This window comes from Numida meleagris, chromosome 5 (genome assembly GCF_002078875.1).
Source record: "Numida meleagris isolate 19003 breed g44 Domestic line chromosome 5, NumMel1.0, whole genome shotgun sequence".
NCBI classification, from domain to species: domain Eukaryota; kingdom Metazoa; phylum Chordata; class Aves; order Galliformes; family Numididae; genus Numida; species Numida meleagris.
Window position 1 is genome coordinate 28,066,060 of NC_034413.1, and position 27,077 is coordinate 28,093,136.

The window sequence follows — 27,077 nt, forward strand, 5'->3', positions numbered from 1 at the left end:
ACCTCTCTGCATGGTCCATACACACACATTCAACTACAACCAGGGCAATGGCTGCAGACGTGCTAAATGAGAAAGTGCATTTTATCAACCTTATTTGAGGACTTATCAGTTTTGCAAAGACAAGAAGCAGTAATGTCAGATTAGCTTTGCCATAGGTGTCAACATCATTCAAGAAAGAAATAATCTTCTAAAACATCAATACTAAAGCAAACCACAGCCACTTTGAAGTGAAGCTACATTGAAATACAAGTTCTCCAACCTGGTCCAAACAGATATACAGGAAAAAAATCCCCATCTCCATCTCCACTCTCCCTTCCCTCTCTATACTTTTGATTTCCCCAAAGGCTATCAAAAGAAATAATGTTCCAGTCATTTTTGTCTCAGTTTTCAAGACCAACCTTTATTTAGCTGTTCATAATTAGACAAATCATTCTGACCCCACCAGTTTACTCCACCATCTCCCTGACAAAAAATACAATCACAGGAAGGTTATACTAGCTTACTTCTTTATTTCTTCCCAATATATGTCATTTGGAGAAGATGGAATGCTGTTCTTGTTAACTTGCAAGGTATGAATTGATATACAGAATAAGGAAACAACTGAGCAAATGCAATGGCACCTCTTCAAAATACAGTTCTTTGCTTTTCCTTAATAGTGTTCCTTTATAAAAAGCCACACTGCCAACTCTTAGGTGTGATCTAATTCTCCATCAAGCCCGTCTCAGATTCCCTGGCTGTTTTCATTACCACTGACCAGAGGAAAGAGAAGGGCAGGATGGGTGAGCTGTCCATCAGTAGCAGTCACATAACAGGAATACAGATTCCTCTTTTTCTCTTCCTTAAAAGAAAAAGGATTTGCTGGGTTGGTTTTTCATTTCCCTTTTCACTGAGAGTGACAGTTATTTGACTCAGTGTGGCACGTCAACAGTTTGAATAAATTAATGTATACTTAGAGGAATATATTTATGGCAGAAACATCTCCTTGTGAAAAGCATAGGTTCGAGACTCAGGGTCTGAACTATTACAGTCTATTCCATTTACTTTATGTCTTTAGCAGTAATGACTATTTAGCTGTTCTAGCTTGAGGGGGTGGCTTATATTTGTTTTTATAGGCTGACTGCAAGTCCCCAGGAAAAGGGCTTGATTTCATACTTCAGATCGTTCAGTCTCTGCTCAAATCTGCAAAGTCCCTGTTATATTGGTTAGAGGCTAGTTCATGTTTCCATACCACTGAAGTTATAAATAACAAATCAAATTCTCTGCTGATTCACAGACAAGTCAAGCAATAAAACCCTAGTGTGTGAGTAGACCAAAAAGATTACAAGAGAAAATACAGTAATCTTCCATTAGCCACAGAATTTTATCCAGCATCAACAGCCTCCAGGAAGTGGCACTTGATTCACACATATTTCAAAACATTAACTATCAGCCTCAGTTCTACATATTACACTACAGCTGTCCCCCAGTACTGTATTTTCATACTTTTGTATGGCCAGAGCGTGCCCAGATCTCCTTGCCTAAACACTAACCAACTATTACACCAGCCTGGAGTTACTTTGATGTGTGCCTCTTCTGTGCCCCCTACCAGACGGAGAAGCAGCAGCATGTGTCTTTCACCCAAGCAAAGACCATGACATGTTCTCTTCTCCTGCCAGAAGAATGGCTAAGATGGAAAAATCTGGGTTGCCCATCTCTGTATATGTTTCTTGGACTCGTGTGCCTCTTCTGTGCCCCCTACCAGACGGAGAAGCAGCAGCATGTGTCTTTCACCCAAGCAAAGACCATGACATGTTCTCTTCTCCTGCCATAAGAATGGCTAAGATGGAAAAATCTGGGTTGCCCATCTCTGTATATGTTTCTTGGACTCAACATCTCTTGTCATTTCAATCACCTAAGAAAATCTGCTCCAAATAAAACATATTTCAGTTTTTGAAGTGAATTTTGCACTAGACTGACACCAGCAGACAGGCTCCTTTTTAGGATTGCCAGACAGACAAATGACAGTGGCATCCCATCACCTAATGCCCTTCAGTCCTTGCTGGCCAAGATTATGGCAAGGAGCATTACACTTCAAGGCTTACCACATCAGTTATTTGCTTCCTTGGCAAGACTAAGTCTAAATGAATGCCATGAATCCTCTGTTTCAGAGACTTCTCTGCTGGGAACATGAAAAGAACTCACTTCCCCAGAATGACACTAGACAATAGTCACAATCTGAAACAAATTTAGGAGGAAATGGTGTTACAGATCACTGGCAGTCTCCTGAGCCACCCCTGTAAAGATTCCTTTGTAGAAGGAGCAATGGCTGAAACATTAATAGAAATAGGCAAGGACTGCAGTTTTCAGAGCAAGAGGATGAAGATAAGGACCAAGGCATTCTCCTGTTACAGGGTGAGAAAAGACAGACTGGTGGAATTTTGAATATATCTGTTGGAAAGGACTGAACTATTGGTTTTTATTGAAGGGGAGAAGAAGGCTGGTAGGAAACAAAAAGAGTGGCTAAAAATAAAAAAGTAATTCTGTTCACCTGTCAAGAAGAAGAAAGAGAAAATGCCCATTCCTATTCTACTTGGCAGTCAAAGAATGAGTGATTTATAATCAGATTAACAGATAAGGCTTGCAACCTGCCTAATTGTCACTTCCTGTAATTCTACAACTGATCTATCAGCAGCAGAGATGAACATGATTGATCCGTCACTTTGTTTGCATAATAAATGCTAGTGTACACAGAAGATGATGACCTTTCTTACCATCGGCTACCTCAAACTGGCAGCTACAAATGGCCATGAACATTGACTTTTTTTACTTGGTTCCCTGCTTGGAAACCCTGGCTGCCTGTGGGAGAAAATGAGATGACAAGTAGGGCTGTGTGTCTCACTGAGATGGAGGGAGGTACACCAACACAGACACAGCTTCACCATTTGGTATTGCTTTTTGTGATGGCTTTTGGGAGATAAAAATTTCCCTTCTGTGCCTCTGCCACAAACTAGTACATGACTAGTTCTAAAAAGAGATGAATTTGGTTTTATTTATGCAACAGAATATTTTCTGCCTACACGAACAGTTATTTGTCCATATTCCTTTCTGAAACTTCAACATGCTCCCTTTCTTTTCACTGCATACCTCTCCCCTTCAGGCCTTTCCTTTCTCTGAACCTTGCCCACTTCTGTCTTGGTCTTTCGCTTAAAAAAAATAGAATTTGATTGGATTCTTTTTTCCTCTAAAAGCCTTCAGCAGAGCACATTCTCCGTCAGAAAAGCATGCATTTCATCAATATTTACTGCAGTTCTTATTTCCACAGAAATTTCTAAATAAACAGGACACAAATTGCATTAATAGCAGAGTTGAAAGAGGCATATTTCCTGCTGCTGTTTAAAAGATTAAAGCAAAAAAAACAGCTCAAAATTAACCCCCACCTCCAAAAGGATTTTTTTTTTAAAAAAAGCTAAGCACAAAACTACAACAGCAATAACAGAATATGCCATTGTTTCAAACCTTTGAATTCCATCATTCTTTTTTATTGTTTTTCTTTGTGTTTTGGCAGCTGTGAATAATTCTGTACTCTGGAATTGTTCTGTAGGCTATTAATGTCTGTGACCTTTTCAGTCATTTCTTGAAACGCTACCTAGTATGAATTTAACACGACTCCTACACACACACACTCACACCCATTTTGAGACATGCAGAAGCATGCTTCATCCCATCCACTTACAAAAAAATCATCAGAGAGATGCATGCTTTGTAAATAACTTAGTTTCATGGTGATAGGGAGCAACCACCTACACTGTGGCCTTCTGAAGTTCTCTCGGGGAAATTAAAGGACTGACATTACAATGGGATTATTTCATTATATGAGAAAATAAGATCTCATTAAATCTAAACCACTGTGGGGTTCTCTTTTGAGCTTGCTGCTGGTGCTTTTACTTTCTAAGAGCATATGAAGAACTCATATATGATCAGACATATTAAGAGTACTCTCCAACTCTATGATCAAATGCATGTGCATATCAAAAATGTCTCTAAGTACTTTTTAGATTCAGTTAACAAGGCCGTTAATAGACTTGAGTCTAGTTAGCAGCAGCACAATGCTCCTGCAGTAGTCTCCTGTGATGGAAACAAAGCCCATCCTTTTGCAAAATAGATGGATAAAGTGGGCAGCAGACATGCAAAAACAGAGATTGCTAAGAGCTCTTGAGTCCTTTAAATCTATGCATAATTTCAAGGTATACATCTCTTCATTTAGGAGCTGAAGGCTGGTCAAATGAGCTTGCAGATTATTGTTCAACAAATTAAAACAATTGCCTCAATAGATAAACAATTACCCAGCTTAGGTACTGTCTATGATTTATGCTTTTTAGATGTCAAAGTTAAGTTTCTAAAGGCTACCACCTCAGTTAAAATGTGAGATGTGGGTCAAAACAAAGTGGAGATGTACTGGACTCCAGCAGTGCTTCAGACTGGATGTGAATATTGTAGTAAGTTCCTTTGTAAGCTGTCTTTGTAAAAAACACAGACCTGTGAACTCTAAAGTTTTCTTTTTGTGTTTGACTTAATTCTGCTCCTTGCCAGCTTTTTTGTGTGATCTCACAAATGCTGGGGGGCCTTTATTTCTCTTGGTTTGGGCTTATCATTTTTTTTTTCCAGTTACACAGGGCCTTTCTGGACAATTTCTTCTGAAATTCACTTGTCAAGAAATAATGAGTTTCTCACAAAACAAAACATTTCTGAAAAAATGGCATATATTGAATGCTTATAACAATTTTCTCTATTAAATTCTTTTTAGCTGAAATTCTTAACATTCTCTGATGAAAAGCTGAAAATTTGTAAGGCACACTGAAAGTAAATCTGACTTGGTTTGGTTTGTATGTGCATTTTTCTTCCAAAATTCCCTCATCACAATGTTGCCACCATGGCACACGCCTTTCTTAGATGCAGCTGTAGCAAACAGTCTGACCAGGGAAAGCAGACAACGTCCTCCCGGAAAATAGAATAAATGTTTCATTCCTATAATAAAGTACTTTAAGTAGGGAAGAAGAGAGGGAACACTGTGAATGCAGGGGAAAATTTTAGGATTCCTGAGATCTACTGAGTTCCTGGGAATGAGTGATCCACTCAGATATCCATCTTCCAAAATGGAAGATGACTGAGATTTTGCATGCTTGTCTACACTGAGCCTTGCACTATGATGATGCTTCATCTAGAAATTATTACCATAAAAACTGTGAATAATATAACCCAGAACTTTCATTTTAAATAATTTAGCTACTTCCAATCACCTACTGCAGACTGCACTTCACTTCTGGGTCACTCATTTGAGACTAGCCCAGGTGAGGAGCTACCACTAATAGCTATTTCACAGTCACATTTCAACTCCTGGAGAACAGATATTGGAATAATATAAATCACCACTATAAAGAGTTGTTCTTCTGTAATGTTATGCCTGACAGGAAAAGGCCTGAATATCTCTGAAAGCTGGTACCTCAAGAATATTAATCTATCCATATGGCTTGGTGTGGCCTGGTCTGTCAGAACAATGCGGGGAAATCAGCACATCTGATGTCTGTCTTGTGTTTGTTTTAGAGACAGAAGTACAACTCTCCATTAATGTATTCATGAGAACAAACACACAAACACTCTGGGAAAAAAAAAAAAAAACAACAACAAAAAAAAAACCTTTAAAAATTTAGGTTTTGTTTTGCTGTATCCAGTATGTTCTTGTCTCTTATCTAAGAAGCCCATCTGGTCTAAAATTTACAGCACCTGTGTAGATTTTTATGTATTGAAGCTTAAAGTACTAAATATTCCTTATTGTAAAAATAAGTCTATAACATTCAGGGGATATATATATATATATATATATATAGTTTGCAATTTGATGCACATCTGATTTACCAAACATGCATTTTATGGATTCTTCATGGAAAACCCTTCTCACAAAGATGGGCATGATGGACAGAGGAGAGATACAAAAAGGATCGAACAATGAACAAAGGATGTTATCTTCACATTTCACCTACCTCAGTGATAGCTTTCTTTACAACCCTCTAAGCTGACCTTGTCCAGCTCATTTTTGATAGACAAAAATATTTTTTTCTCCATCTTTCCAAAAGACAGCTGAGTTTAAGAGCAAAGAATTGAAATATCACAAAAGAAACGTATGTATCAGACATACACCAACAGATCTTGGTTTGTGGTGAGGCTAAATATACATTTTTTCCATCCCAAACAAGTGTTATGTCTCTCTTGCTATTTTCATTTCTGTACTTATAAATGTCAGAGAACTCTAGCACAAAATTTGTATCTGAGATCTTACTCCTAATCTTCAGAATGGGCAAGAATGAAAGGATGCTCTTGAGGCCACTGGCATAATGTCCTAGGGTTGTGGAAATGAAGTCAATCCACAGCCATTTACTACTCTAAAGTATGCTACTATATCAGGTCACTACTGAAAAAATATGCCCATTTCCCAGATGGCTAAGATGTTGCATATGATTAAGTCTGACCACATTTATATCACTCTGATCTCTTTCCATACAATTCATATTTCATGGAATGATACTGGAGATAGAATCAAAAACAAGGATTCAGATGTCTATAACACATTCAACTATAGCCATGCTGTTACTTGGTAAGCATGTCACAGAGTTGACTGTTAGGCAGACAATGAAACTAGCCATTGTCTGTCTTTTCTCTTGAGCCAAGAAGGATTCTAATTATCTTTAAATGTAGGACTAGCAAAAAAAAAATACCAAACACATTTCAAATATACACAAATACCAAGATAAGAAATTGTTATGTGAGAGAAGAGGTAATCCAATGATTGCATCGGGCTCTGTTCTCTTTTGTGGCTGTGGAGTCATCTAGGAAGGTATAGGTGCCATCACAGCCATTTTATGATGCAGCAAAAGGATTTCACTGTCTCTCTTTTGTAATACAACAGGTACAGAAGCACCACCAAATTTACAACTTGTTACTCCTAAAACAGCACAAGTTGATGGAACAGAGTCTCTTCCTTCTTTGCATTAAGAAGCTTATGTAACCCTCACTGCATTCAAATCCCCTTCTTTCCACACAGGCTTCAGTATCTTTGCGTTTTCAAGCCACCAGAGCTCCCGAGACTGACTGGAAACTTATAATCCCTTTTTCTCTGTTTTTTCACTGTATGGTAATGCTCTTGTGGTGGAATAAACCCATCTGAAAGTCTCAGCTGCAAAGTAAATATTATTTGCTTACTTTGAAAAACTGAAAAATAATGGAAATTTATAAGCTGAAATATGTCTGTAGAAACAATTACTGTGGAACACATTTGTCACTGGAAACTGTTTTCAAAACCTGGATGGAATGCTACCATGATGTATATGATCTGTGTTTTAATGTCCCAAAGCAAACAATGAAACTCACTTAGAATTTTAATGACTATTATGCCATTATAATGATTGCATTGAAATATAGACATAAAGACTGTGAAAGCTGAAATCTGCCATGGTACATGAAGATATCTCCCATGGATGGAAACCAGATCAGGCTCCTACTTTAGACTCAGCCACTTGAGAGTCCAGAAACGGCCCACATATTAAGCTGATCATCCAGACTTCCCCTACCATCAACAAGCACATCTGAGTGCTCCAAGGAAGAGACGAGAAGATCCTTTTCACATGGACTTAGAAACTTGCTCTTGTTCAGAAGGAGAATCAATTGGTTACCTTCCTATTATATTTCTGGTGGAAAGAGTCTTAAATTAATTCACCAAATCATCCTGCACAAGATAAAGTAAACCAACAGTAGATGACAGACTTAGATAAAGGGTAGAAGAGCAGGGGTAAAAGTCATCCTTAGTATCCTGCTCAACTGAGCTATTCCAATGCTGCAGCAGGAATTAAGTAAATCAGCTTAATCATTCTGCTTATTATTGTTGCAATTAATCACTGGATTTCAAAGGCAGAATCACTTTGATACTCAGCATTCTTGTGAATCTTCACGTCCTTGCTTACTCACATGCTAAAAATTAAACACAGCTTGGGGGGGCTGCCTGCTCCTAAAAGCTCTTTGCAATCTATTTCCTCATCATTTCAGGTTTTGAAATACATGTTAAAATCCAATTAGAAAGAGAAATGAATCATGATAAAATCTCGTGGAAAAAGAAAACAAAAAAAAACAAAACAAAAAAAAACACAACAGATTTGAAAGCTTAAACCATTTCCAACTTACTGTTATATTGTCTAATCTGTTGCAGCCCACCTTGCCAAATGGTATCATTAGCATTTAAACTTTAGAAGAACACCATATGCAGTGAAAGGGTATTGATTACTACCCACTACTAAAAGGAAAATTAAAGCTAAGAAAGGGGTGACAGATCTGGATGAGGCATGCTTGCAATAGTCATAAAGCAGACAAAAGGAATAAGAAGGTCATTCTTGTACAGCTGGAGCTGTTCCCTCTCTAGAAATACATGTACATAAAAAAAAAATAGCCAGATTCCTCTGTAAAGACCGCTGTAAGTCCTTTATAGATAAGTGAATAAGTTGCATTATTCTATGCTTCTGAAGAAACTTCCCAGACTCAACAGGACAAGCTGAAGAATCCCTTTTTGGTGCGGGTCTCAGACTGGAAAAGGGAGACACATTGATTTGCTACACCAAGAAGTCAAAAGACTTTTCACTTCAAGAAATCTTGGAGAAGAAAAACAAATGGAAGCGACACAGGAGACAATTTAAGTGGAAATGCAAGAACAAAGACATTAGGAAAAATTATAAAGATTATACTGAAGAAGAGACAGAAACTTGTAATGCGAGTGTGAAGAAATGTTAAGTGCATAAAAAAAATTAGTGCTCAGTCACCTGGGAAAAAGTAACAAAGAGGAAGAATCAGAAAAAGAACTGAATAAACAGAGAACAGGTCTCAGAGATAGATGGGACAAGGATAGGGACAAAATAAATCCTAAAAAATAGTTCCAGAGAAGCAACCAAGTATTGCACTGCTGAGGTTAGATTGGCAAGAAACATGGATTTAGCATAGTTTGAGGGCTTGTTCTGCTGCTGTAATTAGTATGAGCCCTTCTTAACCTTTATGCTATTACGGTTGTGGCTAAACGCAGATCCTTAGAATGTATGTGGATGCAACATGATATGACTGCATGAAGCAAAGGGCAGCTGCAGAAGTTTTTTAGCTTTCAGGACAGCTGTCAAAGCAACTTTGCACAGGAGTTGGTAGCAGTGATGAATAACCCTGACCAACTCTAGATACAAGAGTTTTTAACTTTGTTTCATAGCAGAAAAATAAGGGTATGTATTTTAATGTTTTAAGTTTTGTGAATGTTCTTACAGCTCCTGTTTACTCACTTTTGAAAGGCTGTCTTTGTTGGCAGGACTTGCAAACATACACAGATAAAGTTCAGAATTTCTCTCTAAATCTAAAAGCATACTGGAGCATAATTTGAGAAAGATCCAATATTTTTCTTTCAAGGTGTATTTCAAAATCAAAGCTACCTGAGGCTGTGGTCAATTATATTTTAAAAAAAAGTTAAAGGGAAAAAAAGCAAAAAGTACTTATTTGTTCCCATTGCATAGCAATATAATACAAACATCCTACAGGACAGTAAAGCAAGCTTCTGGGAATGCACTAAAACTTCGTTTGCCAAACATCTCAACTACTTGCTTAAAGACAATGTCCCTAGCAGCCAATTGGGACTGAATTCCAGTCTGAACATCTGAAAAACGATTGCTTGATTCAGAGGTGGATCCCTAAGCCATGATTACAGGAAGCTGTAGACAAAGCAGGTGACATTTTTCATGCTTTGGTTCTGTTGCACTCATTCCTGCCCTTCAAGAGATTGCACTGTTAATAGACTGCAGAGGATTTGTCTGAATCCCTTTGGTATGTAAATGATGACTTCTATATTAATGTTGGATCATTGGAAGAGGTGCAGAATTGGTCGTGTACATTTTCTGGAGCAAACTATGGGCTCTTTTTAATCAGATCTTAAATCCAACCTGAGATATAGGAAAAGTACAATAAAACTGCATGATGCTTTCTCTTTCTGAGACTCTTATTCAAATGGTAAACTAGTTTTTATCAGCATCTCACAGTCACAATGTGATCTGGCACGACTGACATTCTTAGCACACAGAAACTCTTCATTTCCACTGTGCAACTGAGTTGTCCTTGAAGAGTTGTGTAGAGGCTCAGAATTTATAAAGATAGATATGTCAAGACACCCAGTGCATTGGTCAAGTGTGTTTACATGAGTGCTTATGCTCATATAACCATGTGCATCATTAGAAAAATTGAGAATGTCGCACACTGGGAGCAGTGTACTTTAGAAACAGGAAAGATGTACAAGGGAAGCTCCTGCTCAAACTATGATTGCTACACAAACCATCAAAAAGCAACTCCCATTCAGTTCCTAAGAGCGACTGTAGGCAAAACTTCTAAATAACTCAAGAACTTTTCCAGATTATGCTGCACTCTGTGCTAAGACCCTCTAACTTTAGGATGGCCTTGTTGCTGTATCAACAATGCAGAATATCTGACTCATTCATCACACACCATGTCCGTATCCCATCTGTCCTGGTCACTCTCCTTCACTTCTTTCTCAGCATGGCAAATCAGACTGAAACGTGTAATGAAACATGCTCATCCTGTGCTTTCTTTTAATCTTACAGAAGTTACATATAACATTGTGGAGATGAATGTGAAGATTTTTATGACTTTTTTTTAAAATTGCTGTTTCCAATATCAGTTTCTATCACTTTTTTCCCCCCCACTCATACATTTTGGCTCTGTCACAAAACACTTGCAGAAATCTGAAAACAATTCCTAACAGCCAGTCAATACAATGGCGATTGACATACCCCTGGAGAGCCCACAGCCTTGCCTGGCAGTTATAAGAACAACAGTATGGAGATTCTCAAAGCCATATGAAAACCAGAGTACGTCCCAAACCACGCTTGCCTATTCATAAATTAAAAGCAGTTCTGTATCTTTGCACTTCTGAAGCCTGTCATTTACATAACAAACACAAGATAAAAACTCATAAATGTATGTCATCTGCCAACTTCCAGGCCTCAGAACACAAGAATTTTGGAGACAGAATTTGGTACATTCAAATGAGTTTTGTAATTAACCTTTACAAAAGATGAGGTTGGAACAACTCATTTATTCATGGCAGGCAGCATATGTCATTATTGTATTTTACTGTGTGTGAATTCCTGAAAACATAACTCTACCTGTGTCTGCACAAGAGAAAATTTCTGTGTAAATGTGCATGCTTAGGATTCTTGCAGATATTTTCACATCTTCTTGAGCATTATGTGTTGAATCAGGTGTGTTACGGGGCATTCGGGTTGTAACACGGAAGGTCCTTCCCCATATGCTTGCTGTTGGTTCACCTACTTTACTTGAACCTGTGTTGTAACACGGAGAGGCTGTCCTTCTTTGTTTTCATAACAAGGTGTATAACAACCCCGTATATGGCCTTTCGGAAGTGAGAGGTCAGAAGCGGGATATTCAATATGATTGGCCAGGAGCCTGTATGAGCTTCTGGAACAGTCTAGTAAAAAGATAAGAAATACTATATAGTTCTGTAACTTTTACCAATAAACACCATTTTGCTGCTCATCATATTGATGCTACGTGCAGTTGCTGGCCAGGAACCGGGTTTCGGTTCTTTACGTGCAAGGGTAATACATAAAGGGTCGCCGGAGTTCGGTAACAATTATGTTTGAATATGGCTGAATATAAGGACAGCTAATGACTGAGCACAGTATCATATCTACGTGCAAGTATGTGAGAGAAATGCACAGACACACCTATGTGGATCATTATACACCTCTGTTACCAGAAAAATCCGCAGAGATTATTTTCCACATAGTTCTTTGTCAGTGAATCCCGCACTGGAGAGCTCTGCTGCAGCTTTTCTCACATGCCAGAAGTATTCTATGTCTCTTTACTATAAGACATCCAAACAGATGTTATTGATGTCTTTTGAGTTTTCTGGTTCTCTTCAGTTCCATCTAGCCTTTAAAAATGTGTCTTTAAGTCTAGCTGCAGAAACTGGAGGATTTATGAGAGGAAATTCTTTTCTTGCATGTCCAGAGGAGGGACATAAAACTAGTCTGTAAGTGATATGGTAATCATAGAATGGCTTGGGTTGGAAGGATCATCAAGATCAACAGGAGGGGGATCGATTGTTTGTGAGGGTAGATAGTGACAGGACAAAGGGGGAATGGTTTTAAGCTGAGACAGGGGAGATTTAGGTTAGATATTAGAAGGAAGTTTTTCACACAGAGGGTGGTGATGCACTGGAACCGGTTGCCCAGGGAGGTTGTGGACGCCCCATCCCTGGAGGCATTCAAGGCCAGACTGGACGTGGCTCTGGGCAGCCTGGTCTAGTAGTTGGCAACCCTGCACTTAGCAGGGGGGTTGAGACTCGATGATCCTTGAGGTCCTTTTCAACCCAGGCCATTCTATGATTCTATGATTCTATGATCTAGTTCTAGATGCCCTGCTGGGGCAGGGTTGCCAACTGCTAGATTGGGCATTAGATCTGGTTTCCCAGGGCCCCATCCAGATTGGCTATAAACACCTCCAGGAATCATGTTTCAAAGACTCACCAACCTGAACTGACATTTATCTTTATCTGACCATTAATCATTACACTTGATAATATAATTCCCAGATATGACAACCTTGTGTTCCTTTAATAGCATCGAGGAAAGCAAGAGGAATAGCGCACTGTTTCAGCCTCATGGTAGGACACTGTTAACCACAACCAAAGCATCTTCCAAATATTATGTTGCATTTGACAATGTTCCTACTTAGTTTCTGGCTTTCTCTTTTTGCCATTAATATTGTCATATATTCTCTTAGCATTAGAAAAATATGCCTATATGAACAATGCAAGAGCCAAAGGTGGAAGAAAAAGAAAGGATTTCAGGTTCTTTAACTGGAAAGATGAGAACAAAAAAAAAAAAACAGAAATAATACGTAATAGTCATTGTGCGATTGACTGATTGATGTTTGCTTGAATCTTTTGACAGGTGAACAGTCCTGGGGCATTTGCTGAAGTTACTAGGAAGGTAAAACCTTTCCAGTATAAATTATGTGTACTTGAAGATCTCATTCTACGGAACAGTGCATTAAACTGTATATCACCATTTCAACTCTTTGTTTCAAAGTTTCCCATCATCAGGTCAGTTATTGAAGTCAAGTCTCAGCACAAGGCAACAGCTTCAAATGATCTCCTCATGTCTGGTCATTATCAACAATGTAATAGTATCTTCCCAAAGGAAGCTGCGTGGTCATTTCTCTACAAGCATGTCACTGGTTGTAATCAAGTTCATTATTGCTGCTCATGACCTTGTTTTGAATTCTGTAAGTCATTAGCAAAAAAAATCTTATACATACGTGTGACTATTAGATACCTGCAACAAGTGTTCATATTTTGAAAAAAATCCCATCCTCCATCCTCAGTATTAAAAAGCTGAATGAATTTACATCTTTCAAATGAGTCTGCTGGATTAATATTACATTTTAGATCCAATTTTCCCAGCAGAGAGTCTGACCTTTAATCTTCAGGGTTGATTTACAACAAATTTAATCCAAATATAAGCTCCAGTGTTCTGCCTTGAATTTACCTTTGGTTTGCAAGTGACCTCTTTCTACATTACCTTCATGTGAGTTATTATTAAATTAGTGGCGTTTTCCGTTTTTCAGAAGACAATCCCTAGAAAGTTTACCTGCCCTTGTAACTTCTGAATGAGATAAATAACAGTCTGCTTATCATCTCTATATCATCTGTTCTCTGGCATGACATAATCTATGCCACCCAGAGAGATCTAGATAGGCTCATGCAAAGGGCCCAGGCCTCATGAAATTCAAGAAAAAAAATTGAGCACAATCCTGCCAAAAAGGAGTACTGGTGGATGTCAAGCTGGACACGAGCCAGCAGCTTGCCCTCACAGCCCAGAAAGCCAATCGTATCCTGGGCTGCATCCAAAGAAGCGTGGCCAGCAGGGCGAGGGAAGTGATCCTGTCCCTCCACTCTGTGTTAGTGAGACACCAGTTAGAGCACTGCATCCAGGTGTGGAGCCTTCAGTACAGGAGAGACATGGACCTGTTGGAGTGTGTCCAGAGGAGGGCCACAAAAATGCTCCAAGGGATGGAACACCTCCCCTAGGAGGACAGGATGGGAGAGGTGGGGCTGTTCTGCCTGGAAAGGAAAAGGCTCCAGGGAGACCTGAGAGCTCAGTATCTAAAGAGGTGCTATAAAAATAAGGGGACAGACTCTTTAGCAGGACAAGGGGAAATGGTTTCAAACTAAAAGAGCGAAGATTTAGTTTGGATATAAGGAAGAAGTTTTTTTACAATAAGTGTGCTGAGGCACTGGAACAGGTTGCCCAGAGAGGTAGAAGACCTATCCTTAATCTAGCTGTAGATGACCCTGTTTGTTGCAGCGGAGTTGGACCCTTTAAGGGTCTCTTCCAACTCAAATGATTCTATGATTCTAATGCTGCTATGATAAAACATGCATTTGCATTATTTTAAGTCTACTCCTTTCTCAGACCAAAACAGAAGACAGGTACCTCTCAAACATCCAACAAATGTATGCAGGCAGTAAGGAAGCACTTTATATAGTGAGACTAGCTCCTTCCAATAAAATAAATTTCCATGTTAGGTTCTGCTGTGACGGGCAAGGGGTTTGGCTTTTCTATCTACTCTGATGCTCTCTCAGAGTATGGGTGGTTTTGCTCCGAGTAAATCCAAAGATGCTTGAGCTATGTGGCACTGCATTTTCCCCACCAGCTATTTTCCTAACCCAGAATCTGTTAGTACAGTTCTGGCCAAATATAAAATCTATTTATCATAACAATTGAAATGGTTTTTTTTACCCTAGGTCTCATAAAATTAACAGCATCAGTTTGGGCAGCAACAACAGGCAGGTAGACCAGTAGCTCTGAGGGTGAGGTATCCTCATCTCATGCTAGGGACACCTAACTCAGCTGCCATTTGCATAGTACATCTCACAGCAGCCTGATTTACCCCTTTTCCCTTTCTGGCAGGATGCAACTCCTTAGGGAGGGAAAAACAGTACTTGCTTCAAAGGAACAGGTCCTATTGTATACTAGTCAGAAACACTTGCAATCACTCTGACCAATGAGCCTGGGCTGATTTAGACCTGCTTATGCTCTAATCCAGTCTGATTAACACTTCTGAACTCTTTCGTCCGAAAAAATGGAGGGTATTTTGATCCAAGACATACGACCCATAATATGATGGGAATGTGGAATCTCCCAAAAATAAATTCAGAGAAAGATGGAGCTGGGTGTCTGCATTTTATAAAAAGCTGTGACTTTTTTTTTTTTCTTTCTGTAGTACAATACACATTCTTCCCCAGGACACCACAAGTCTTTAGCTGGGCTTGCATGCAGCAACACAAGGCAGCACCAGCCTCAGAAATCCATTCAGGGATTACCAACCCTGCCAAGAGCATCAGGATGATGTGCTGTTTAGACAACCAGAGTGCCCTGCACAAGGTTTCATTTCCCTTTTGTAGATAAAAGGCCTTTCCCCCGGAGTCCCTCTCCTCTACCAATGGCTCAGTGCTGATCCAGCACAGCATGTGAAGTGCAGAGAGTGAGGAGGATGACAATGGGGGAAAGCAGTATAGTTAGTAGAAAAGTGTTCCAGTCACCCAGGACACCTTCTGATAAGATATCTAAGTCACAGCAATTTGTGAGACCAGCAGAACCCAGATGAAAGGCAGGAGTGAGATTTATAGAAGCTCCTTGCAATTCTACAGCAACAAGCCCTTCAGAAAAGATGGTTGTGAAAGGAGAAAGGAGGGTAACAATGAGGGAAAGAATAAAAGCTATAATGAAGAGCTGTCCTGTCCCCGGTCATTGGAACAATAGGAAAGTGGAGGAAAGAAGGAAGACAACCTTTTCAGATGGATTCTTCTTTTTAATCTTGTTTTACTTTTCTCTGGAAACCATTCTCCCCACTTTCCTTAAACTTCAAGCAGGGAAGCGGTCTTGCCACTGGCAGACTTCCAGGGCAATCAAGTCAAGATACAGCCTAGGTCATCCCCTGGCAGTGTCTACAACAGCAGTATTCTAATATAAAATTAAGCAAACAATTCTGGATTGCAGCTTTTCTTTTGTTTCAGTAATCCCTTTCCTTCCCGTCCTCTAAAGAATTCCTGAAAAGAGAAGGGAAAATATCTTTTCAGTGCTTTACATGACACAAAAGTAAGAGAGGCGTAAGAGCAGTGAATGTAACACATGCCAATTTGGTGGCCTGAACAGACCTGACAATCCCTAGTTGTAGCAATACAGCTTCAGAGTTTTCAGAGTGGAATAGATCACTTTTCTCAACTCCTTGATACAAATTTTGCTTGGAAACTCTTTCAAAAACCCAACCTGCACAAATTTAAATGTATGGTGTTCATAAGCTCACTAGCTGACCAACGATACTTTGACATGTGAGAATGTATTCCAATAGCCTTGCAGAGTGACACTGAAATAAAAAGTAATGTCTCACAGATATGAAGATCAATCAAATATTTCTGATTTCTGGAGTAGGGGTTTATTTTGCATAAAATCTTTCCAAACATGCTGCAAAACAATCTGCATTACTGGCTTTTTAATTGGCAATTACAGGTGAAAAAATGTGAGAAATGAAGAGAAATGACTTACAGCGAGGAACACATCCCTTTGTGTCTTGATGCTCTTCTTAGGGATCTGTTAGCTAGTGGTCAGGATTTCTCAGACCTTGTAATTCAGTAACATCTCAGAGGAACTATCATAGGCAGGATACCTGGTGAAGAAGCACACATCAGTCCTAAGTTAAAGAAAAAGGAAAAAAACTTGAGTTGGAATGTATAACGCAAACATAAAAAGAGTTTAAACAGCAAATAACAGAGAAAAGAACTTGTGAGAAAGGGAGAAGAAAGTGTGTGGATTTTTGTGGCTGTTAGCTATGCACCTTTTGTGTTTGACCAGTGTGCCCAGGGCAAAGGCCTACATTTCACTTCAAGTTGCAGACTTGCAACACGCAGACTCCTGACAGAGAATAGGCATATTCTTTTTGCCTCTCTGGTAAGCTGGTTTAATCATGTAAGTCATGCTGATACAAAACGCTCCTAGAAAGCAGTAAGACTCTCTCATCATATCAGGCTATTGCTCCTTGCTAAAATGACAGGCAACAAGTAGGTGAGAACTATGAAGTTCTTTTTTCTCTTACTTTACAGGGCTATTTGTGAAAGAAACGTGTACTCTCTTTTCCTCTATGTAACCTAAAGCTTATATTGTTTCAGTATCAGAGTTCATTGTGTAGGAAAAGGGGTGGAGCTGGAAGAACAGAATAGCCTTTCCCTCCCGTACTTTGCAAGGTTATTAAAACAAAATCAGAAAAGCAGAAACAGCTTGAAAATACGTATGCCATTAAAAGAATCCTCAGGTTAGTTGTGCAGTCTACCTCTCAGTCACTGCCAATACTGATACTGATATACAATACAATACTGATTTGATAGCTTTCTTTCCATTTCTTTGAAGAAAATATATATATATTCTGAAAAAAATAATATAAAGTATAACATATTTTGTACAGTCATCACACAGAACAAAGGCTCTTCAGAACAACACCACTATTTTCCAAGCCTGAAACACAGCTTAAGGATCTTCCTCACTCTATCTTACAGTGTTTGCAGCTGTGAGAAGTGTAACCTAGATAAGAAGGATGATATAATGTTACAGAAACCTGCTGGTAGAAAAGCAACTCTTCTGATAGCTAATTTATTTCATGTAGCTTGATCATTATTCCTTGTTTCTCTGCTGCAAGATTAATTAACCATTGTATCATAGTTTGCCAATTATACCGATGAATAAAGTCTAACAATTCACTCTGCATGACAAAAAAAAAAAAAAAAAAAAATCCAGATTCTGAAATACAACTTATTTCCAAATATAGTTTACAATTTCACCTTTATTTTCTGAAATTCAGTTATCAAAAGCCATATTTCTGTATTTTCTGCTGTGTCATATTCTCCTCCATCCATGCACAGATGAGTAGGCCTACCTGTTGTGTGTAAATTCTCTAACACTTCTTCATAAGGGAACACGCCAATTTTGTTAGCGCTCCTGAACAACGTAAGGAAAGGATCTCCCCTCCTCAGTTAGTAGATAGAATGGCACATAGAAAAGTTGACAGATATGCTTTCATCAGCAAGAAACAATGCAGGGAGCTCTCCGCTATGCAGCAAGGCTTTCTTCTGGCCACACTGAAGCAAGTCAACTCACAGACTGATTTAAAATACTAAGGCAATTAAAGCTGAGTAGAAAATAAAAAAAAGTTAAGTTAAAAGATAAAAGTTGAAGTTTTGAGAAGTTATCCAATTCTGAAATAGGCTGAAATACCAGTATCTCAAAAATAATTTGAATTGAATATATGAAGATAAGAAATCTAATGTCTGGGTATAAGTACTTTTGTTTCCGTATACATGGTTGGGGCCTATTTTCCTATTTTTGACACACTTTGTATTTGCTTTTTAAGTATAGTTGGCTGGCTTCTCAAAATAAGAGGAAATTTCAGATTTGAAAAACAAAAATTATTTTAGAAAATATCAAACATATGACTTCTGTAAAATTTTATCAGAAATGTGAATAATAATTTAAAAAAGACACAACAAACTTCCCAAAATATAGTCTCTTCAAAAATGTACAAGTTGGAAAAAAAAAAGACAAAAGAAAAAAAGCTCCACAAGAAAACCTTAGTATTTCCCAAGTTCTCCTAAAAATCTCCAGGCCAGAACTAAATCTAAGAAAGATTTTTGCCTTCCACTGATAATGGCTGTCACACTGGTATTGATCCATCTTAGAAATATAGCATGTACTAACTCATAGCAGTAGATGTGTTACACTCAGATCTAATCTCAATCTTTCCTCACAAAGGAGCCATCCAGAGGACAGGTGCCTCCCTGAGATCCTTCCTCAGGCAACAACGTGACTTCCTCTACTGGTGGAGAGGTTTCCAGGGGCTGAAATCCACTCCAGCTCTCATCTCCCTGCCTTTCTGGTCCTTGAGGAACTGCTTCAACCCTAACAGATACACTCCCTTCCTGCTAGTGACTCTAGGAGCAACTTTCTGGAAAAAAGATAATGAGAGCTCAGATTTCTACAGTGAGAAATATGTGAGTGCTGAGAAGCTCAAATCCTCATCCACCCACCAGAATCATAACACCCCCAACTTAGTGGAGAGAATGACACAAGCACCTGGGCTCCTTTCCATGACTAGAAGGACAAAACTAAGTCTGGATCAATGAGGAAAAATTTATGTCTCTCTATTTATGGACAGAAAGCTCTGAGCACATTTCTTTCTTTTGAATTAATAGAAGTGGTGATATAATTGTCCTTGGGAAGAAGGTAAATGAGAGAGGAATAATAAATGTAAAGAATCATGCTGACATTGCATTGAAATACATCTACAGGAATCAAGGCCATTGATTTGCCCTTATAGCATCCTTATATCTGTCCTTCATGATATTTTAGTGGTAAACACCAATCCTCTTTTGTTATGACAGGCATCCCAGCTAGTGATTGATTTGGCGCTGAAAGCTATCTACACAAGAAATACTCTTGTGAAAGAACCTTTAAAGCAAGAGAATGCGTAAGTAGCACGTGGTAAGATTCCTTTTTCCAGATGCAAATGCAGTTCCTGTACAGATTAAGAATATTCAACAGGTTTCCATTTTTCTTTCTAAAATCTATATAAAAGTTAGAAAATGGATAGATTTCATCCAGAACTACTACTGCGCAGATGACCCACCACCACTTTCCCAGAAATCACAGACAAAATGAATGGAGTCATTTAATGAGTTACAGCATAGCTCCTTGCAGCTCCAAATTACTGAGTCACCTCAAGAAAATAGAGGTTGAGATGATATTTCAATTGCAAGAATATGACTAATCAAAGTGAAAACGGACATGGCTATAAGACAGATGTAAGTGTTCAAGTATTCCTAACCAGCTGGAGAAAATTTGTACAATTGCGTATACAGAATTTACTGCTCAAAGCAGAAACATACACAGTGTGGCAGACCTTCAAGTAAGTAAGTCACAGGAGTCCAGACTGAATTCTACAAGTCTTTCTTCCTCGTGGCCTAAAATGGTCTGTTGCTAAGAGACCTGCAAGTCACTACTGCTTTTATGTATGCTTCAGAAAGAATCAGAGATCTGACAGACTTTGAGACCAAACACTGAACAGATTAGACCATCTTCCACACAAGTCAACATAACTCTGTCAGTTAGTGCAGGCTTGTGCCAAAGGTTTTTTTCCACCTTCTGAGGAGATCTAAATTCACATGCAGCAGGATTAATCCCGTTGACAGCAAAGGCTGGGACTGGAAAATGATTGGAAATTTAACATGACGTCATTATTCTTTTAAGGACTATGAAATCCAGGAGAGAAAATCATGTTCAGAAACTTGTTCATTAATGGCTTGAATCAGAAATACTTCTGCAAATCAAGAGCTGGGGCCCCCAGAACCTGAGGTCTTCAAGGTGAGTTCCCAGTCATACTACCACTCACTGATATTATTTATTTCAATTGTGTACAAGATTACTGTATTAAAGTACCTTCTTTGCGTTGATGGAAAGACCAAGGTCATCATAAAAGTAGAATGCTCCAAAGATGTTTTCTGTGATTCTGTAGGCAGGGAGTATTTTCCTAACCCCAGACACTGTTTTCAACAGCCCTCATTACTCAGTTTCAGGCTAATTTCCTATGCTGTCTTGACATTCTGCTTCATTCAAAGCCTGGGCTAAAATAGGCTTCTGCTGGAGGTCATAAGGAGTCATACATCCCAGATTACATGATCTTGGTGGGGTCCCACAAGAAGTGCAAGAACATCTGCTCTTTCAAGCAGGGCCACAGGCAGTAGCAGCTAAACAAGTAAAACAAGAAAAAAAGAATACAGAAGAGTAAAGCTAGAGGGCAAGCTACAAAAACCTCACTGAAACTTCAAAGATACAGTTGGGAAAAAAAAGGAATACATTTATTTCAAGAATCCATTCTCCCACTATTAGTCTCATGGGATCCCAGAATACAAAGAGTTAGGCAACTTTAATTTTCACTTAGAAGTATTAGTATGTCCTGAGAACAAACTTTTCACTGGTTTCTCCGGTATAGTCTCAGAGGCAAAGACCCTGCCACTCTTTCATAGAAATTCATTATATGTGCCTCTCCTCTTCATGCTTGTCCACATTTGCAGAAGGCAAGTGGTAGAGCTACTCTGACTTATCCCTTGGGATAGACAATAGCGGATGGAAATAACACCCAGACTTCATAAAAAAAATCTTAGTACAATTACTTTTCGCTCAAGATAACAGAAGAATCAATAGAATGTGTGGAACTGTTGCAAAAATGTCTCATTCATTTGCCCTGTATCAGTTCTTTTGGATTTTCAATCTACTATGAGGGTACAAATTCGTGAAGCCTATATTGAAACAAAAAAAAACTTGCAATTTGGCACCAAGTCTCTAAGAGAAACAAAATTTCTAAATCAGACATGTAGTCCAAATACAGGGAAATACAGAGGCCCAGCCACCCACAATTAGCTTCCAACATTAACCAAACGTATAAGTCTTGCTTCATACTTTCTCTGAGAAATACAGCTTCTATGGATAGGAAAGAAGAACTAGATTTGCCGTGAAAATGACAAGGCTTTGCTCAAATGTTTAAAAAAACCACCACCAACACAGCAGTGTTTCTCTATGTCTCAATTCCTCAAGACTTCAGTTATGCAGATTTAGAGTTTAGAACTTGCAAAGAGGAAACTGTTTCAATGTAGAATACAGACTGTTTTAGATATTCTTGCTTCTGGCTCTTTTATCATTACAGGGACTCAAACTAACCTCTGAAAAGTACATCTGGCCTTATTATTTAAAAATTGGAAGAATTTGTAAGCATATAATTTGTTCATTTTGTAAAGCCAAAATATCTTTGATGGCATGTTCTGACTATTATGTCAGAAGATGGTTTAAAGGGAAGTCCTACCCCATCTCCCAGATCCTCGTGCTAGCAGCAGTCATCATGTTAGCCGAGCTACTTGAAACCTAATCCTACAACAGGACAACAAAATAGTAATTTTCAGCTGGATTATCTCCCTGGATCCTCTACAGTAGGGCTCAGCTAATATCACTGTCTCAAAGGAAGCAGAAGTGGAAGAGACTGACAAAACAAACCAAACAGAAAGTCCCTCCTCAACCACAGAAGTGCTACATATGGTGTCTTGAGATTAACATTAATGAATTTTGGCATTATAAGCATTACACCTATTAATCAAACTTAAATCCCTCTTTTTCTCTTTACCAGTGATATCTTGGGCCTCTCTTTGCAGAAATATAGTGTCCCACATTTGAACTGGGAAACTTCCAGGATGCAATAGAAATCCCTTTCAGATCACTGCAGAGGTTTAAAAAGGAACCTCAGTCTTAGGCAGCTCTTCTTCCCTCAGTTTCTCCTTTAGCACAATTCTTAGGAAAAAAGAAAGTTACCTAACTGCTCCTTTTTGCTGCTGCTGGTTGTTTCTTTTTCTTTGTTCTCTCCCAAGGGTGAATAATGTGAACTGTGAACTCAGAGCAAGCAGGAAAGGGGGTTACTCTACTGAGAGAGTTTCATCTGTTTCTTGTCTAAGGGAAGTCTACATTTTCCTGAGTTTGGCTGAGACACAATGTCAGCTACCACTCTCTTTTCATTGGCCTAGTGTCTCCATCACTTATTTTGCTAGTAGCATCAGCTCCCAGGGAAAATACTTGCTTTTATGTATTTTGAGGGCCTGTAATTTTCCTTGAACTTGATGATTACAGAACTTAAAAATATACATATTTTGCCGTATCTTGAATAATAAAATTTCTTTGAATGTGAACTGAGATTTCATGCCAAACCGAAGTGTCCTACTTTGTTTCTGTCACGGTTTTATGAACTGGCCTATAACCTATTGACAGTTTATTTCTGTAAGACAATTTTGGGTTGGATCTTTGATATTTGACCAAAATGATTCCCGAAATCATGGTCTTGCATTTGTAACACTCTTACAATAGCTAACATGTAAGATGTAATATACAAACCAGAGTAGCATGTTTAAAGTTATCACTGAAAACTTGGAATAAAAGAGAAATAATTCAAAGTAAAATTAAAATTCTGTTGTGAACCTCAGTATCTCTGCAACCACATTTGGGCAAGGTAATAAAGGGTGACGTATTCTTTGATACTTGATGCTTCTCCCCTGATGATAGAAAGCAGAAAATCCATGACTAATGGCTAATTAACTTGAACAGTGCATTTAATAATCTGAATAATCAAAACATAAGCATGTGCCATTCTCCAAGCATTTAATGTTTCTGAGAATACTTTAAAGGTGAAGGTGAGTTTGTTATAACCTAGATGCCAAACCATATTACACAACAGTACTGATGCATTTTGAATCAACACTAGAGTCTAGAAAACCCTGATACAGGCAAGAGTCTGAGCCATGAGAGAAGCAGCACCCTCGTGACCATCTCTGAGAAATGACACTGTATTTGGACAACTGTAAGAGACTACAAGTCTGAAAGAATAGCTTTAACCAGTGGGCATGGTTTCATCAGAATTTTAATTTGCCTGTTTTCAATTAGCTTGTTTATTTTACCATGCATACTCACACTTGAAATTGTGGTTTTGACATATTTAAATAGCATTTGCTAGTTAGTAAATTAGAACCTGACAAATCACATGCGAATAAATCATACACAATTGAGGATTCAGCTCCATTTTTCTAGCAGCAATAACTCGGGACATTTGAAAAAATACAGAACATAAACATCCCCTCCCTTCCTGGCATACTTGTGGTAAGTAGTTGCTTGGTCAGTCAGTTTTTTCAACAACTAAGCAAGCCACTTTTTGTTCATGCAAAAATGACTATATGTCAGGAGAAAAATATTTTCCTATCACAACACAAGTAAAAATTTTTGATAGATAACATGATAAATCCATCCACATTCAGATTGTATAGAGAAAGACACAGAGACAGATTGATCAGCCTTGGCCTAGCTAATGCTGCCTGAGATGCTAAGTCACTGCTCCTACTGAAATACAAAGATGAATCTAGGCCAGGAAATTTCAGCAGTTGCTTTGTCTCAGAATATGAATACTACCTGTCCTTACTAACATGATCAATAGAGTTCCATCTTAAGAGTTCACTGTGTTAAATAAATGCTAGTCACAAGCAGGCACTAAATTCAGGATTGCCTTTTCACCTTGTAATAACATACACAACCACAATATACAGTAAGTGCAGGAAGAATATCCTTTGTAGTTTTTTACTTATGACCATGGGAAATGTGAATAAAGGACAATCAAATCACATTCGTTCCACGTGTTACAGACATATTTATAAACAACAGGAAGCCTCCCTGAGTCTACTTCAGCTTGTAAGGCTAACCCAGGCAGGACTTGAAGCTGTGCTTGCAGGACAGACATGGTATAACTCTTAGAGCTACTAGACAGTCAGTCAGTGTTTTGGCATTTCAGGACATCATGACCTACATGTTTCACCTGGCTGTAGCGAGGGGTTAGCTGTGAGAACAGTCTAACCAATCTCTTCAACCCTAGTGATAACTTTCAGCTGCTGCCCAGAAAAAAACATCAGGGATGTGAACAGCAACTTCATGGAAGACCTCCCTTGTGCCTTTTTCTGGAATAATAATAATTTTGAAAGCATTAAATATTTCTCCACTTTGGAAACACAGTATTTATTTCCACCAATAAATAAAAGTCTTGTTTCCATTTATATCTATATTGAATAACAGAAGGAGTGTTTCAAATTTCAGTATTACGTGTTTATGAAATTATAACTTTCAGTCTATAACAGTTGTATGGCAATTTAAGACACCACATTTACTTGCGAGAAGGATACTCCCTTTTTACAGTCACTAAAACCAAATGTAAGCCAATTTCATTTTTTAATTCCTCACGTTACTTACACATTGATACATTCCCTCCAGTGAATCCAGAGAGCTTTTAGTTCCAGAATACACAAGATACAGGACTCAGATTTAGCCTCAAGCCCTTTCCCTCAGTGGTTGTCAAAATACAGAATAAAGAAGTTTCTCCTGCAATTGAGTTTCAGAGAAAGTGAAGACTTATCATACCACAGAGAGTAGCTAACCTTGGAAGATTCCCTTATTTCAGGAAAGGAGAGGCCACTTTCCCTTCCTTTTAGAAACTCTGACAATCTAAAAAAAGTCTAGGTCATGTTCAGTTGTGCATATTATTTTAACAGATTATTTTCACAGTAGGGGGGATCTTCTTGCTTTTAAAATAAATTTTAAACAGCTTCCATTGTGGCCATCTACAGACCAGATTTTGCGCAAAATCAAGAGTCCATGTTTGAAAGGGAAAAAAAGGAAATTAGAGAAAAATGGAGCTGTGAAGAGAAATAACTAAGTCAGTAACTAAACAAGCTGTAACTTCACAAGGAAAATAAAGCAAGTAAATCCCAAAAGAACTGATAAAAGGAAAGTGAATTATTTGTACACTCTCTTTAAACACACAGAAAATACATTTTCCAAAAGGCCTGCCTGCTGCTGGGCTACTAGTACAGCAGTCTTCCTAAATGTAGCTTTGATTTCAAAAGAATTGGGGATGCTCCCAGACACAAAGTGGGGATGCAGATCTATTCTTCTGTTACTGAAGAGAAAGAAGCAGTGGTATTTTTGAAAACATGTGGGATATGAGGCAACTGAGCCAAACACTGACAAACACTGAGTGGAAAGTTAGGCACCGATTCTGTATCCAAACCAACATGGAAATTCATGTAAAGTAATGTAATCTGAAACCCAGATTAAACTATTTCAGAGAGACACATTAGTTTTCAGCCTGATGTGTGAGGGCATAAACTGCTGGACTGGAGAACCTGAATGTGGGTTAGAAGGCAACGGAAAACAGTGAGACCACTCCCACTGATAGCTGAATGGTGTTGGATAGGGTTAAAACCCCTTCATCTCACATGTAGCCTGTCCATTCTTGGCTTCTTGTTTCCAGGAATGTACACAATACAAGCTCTGGCAGCTTACAGACAAATATGTCGCAGGAGGCAACCCAACACTGCTTTGCTCACCAGCCCCTTAAATCAAGCAAGCTTCAAAGAAAGCACACAACAGTGACTCTGCACATGAGCTGTCACTGCCATCTAATTTAAATATGATCAAGGACCTTAATACAAGGGAGAATAACTTTTGGTGAAAGGAAAAAAACTGAAAGATATTTTGATAAACAGAAAAAACAAAGCTATCACATACAAAACTGCTTGACTGGGGAAGACAGGTATGGGGATTTTTTTTCTAGTTTGATCTGATTTTCACCTAAACAAGCCAATGCCCCCACCTATATCTGTACTTTACTAGGAAAACCTCTTTAAAGTCTTCTACAACATGTCAACTTATGAAGCACACGGTCATATGAAAAGAACTGTAACTAATTTTGTATTTAAGGTGACCAACTGACTCTTCACTCTCTGAATCGATAAGAAAAAATACCCGAGCATTGACTTTACTGTCATGTTTATTTAAAAAAAAAAAAAAAAAAAAAAAAGCACCAAGATTTGAAAGACAAAGAAACAGAACTCATGTAAAACATTTGAAATAGCAAAATGACAAGCAAATCAACATATCAGCCAGTAGAGTACTTAATGGCAGTATAAAAGGTAGGTAAGCTCTATATTGTACATTTGACAAAAGGGAGAAAGTAGCATGATGATGGGGAAAAAATGGAGAAAAGGAGAAACAGCAATCACAGAATATCAATCATTTTAACTTCCAGAGAGTCTAGGACAAGAAAGATAAATTTGGCCACATTTTTGGGAACAAGTTTGCTTGGTAAGGTGGAAGGTATTTTGGATGTTCTCACTGGAAAAAAAAACAACCAACCAACCACATACAACTGTTTCTTTCAGTACCACTGGAGTTCAAAATCCCACATTTCTTCATCTTTCTTCACCTTTTCTTAGAACTTCTCCATAGTTCTCTGTACTTTGCAGTTCTCTC

General features: G+C 38.4%; 1 long non-coding RNA gene across 1 annotated transcript in view; it reads right to left on the reverse strand.

Annotated features, from left to right (window-relative positions):
• Positions 1–27,077, reverse strand: part of LOC110400658 — a 493,181-nt gene that overhangs the window by 402,405 nt on the left and 63,699 nt on the right. The window contains exon 4 of the long non-coding RNA XR_002440000.1: positions 16,695–16,815. This is a non-coding gene — a long non-coding RNA (uncharacterized LOC110400658). The remainder of the gene's footprint in view (positions 1–16,694; positions 16,816–27,077) is intronic.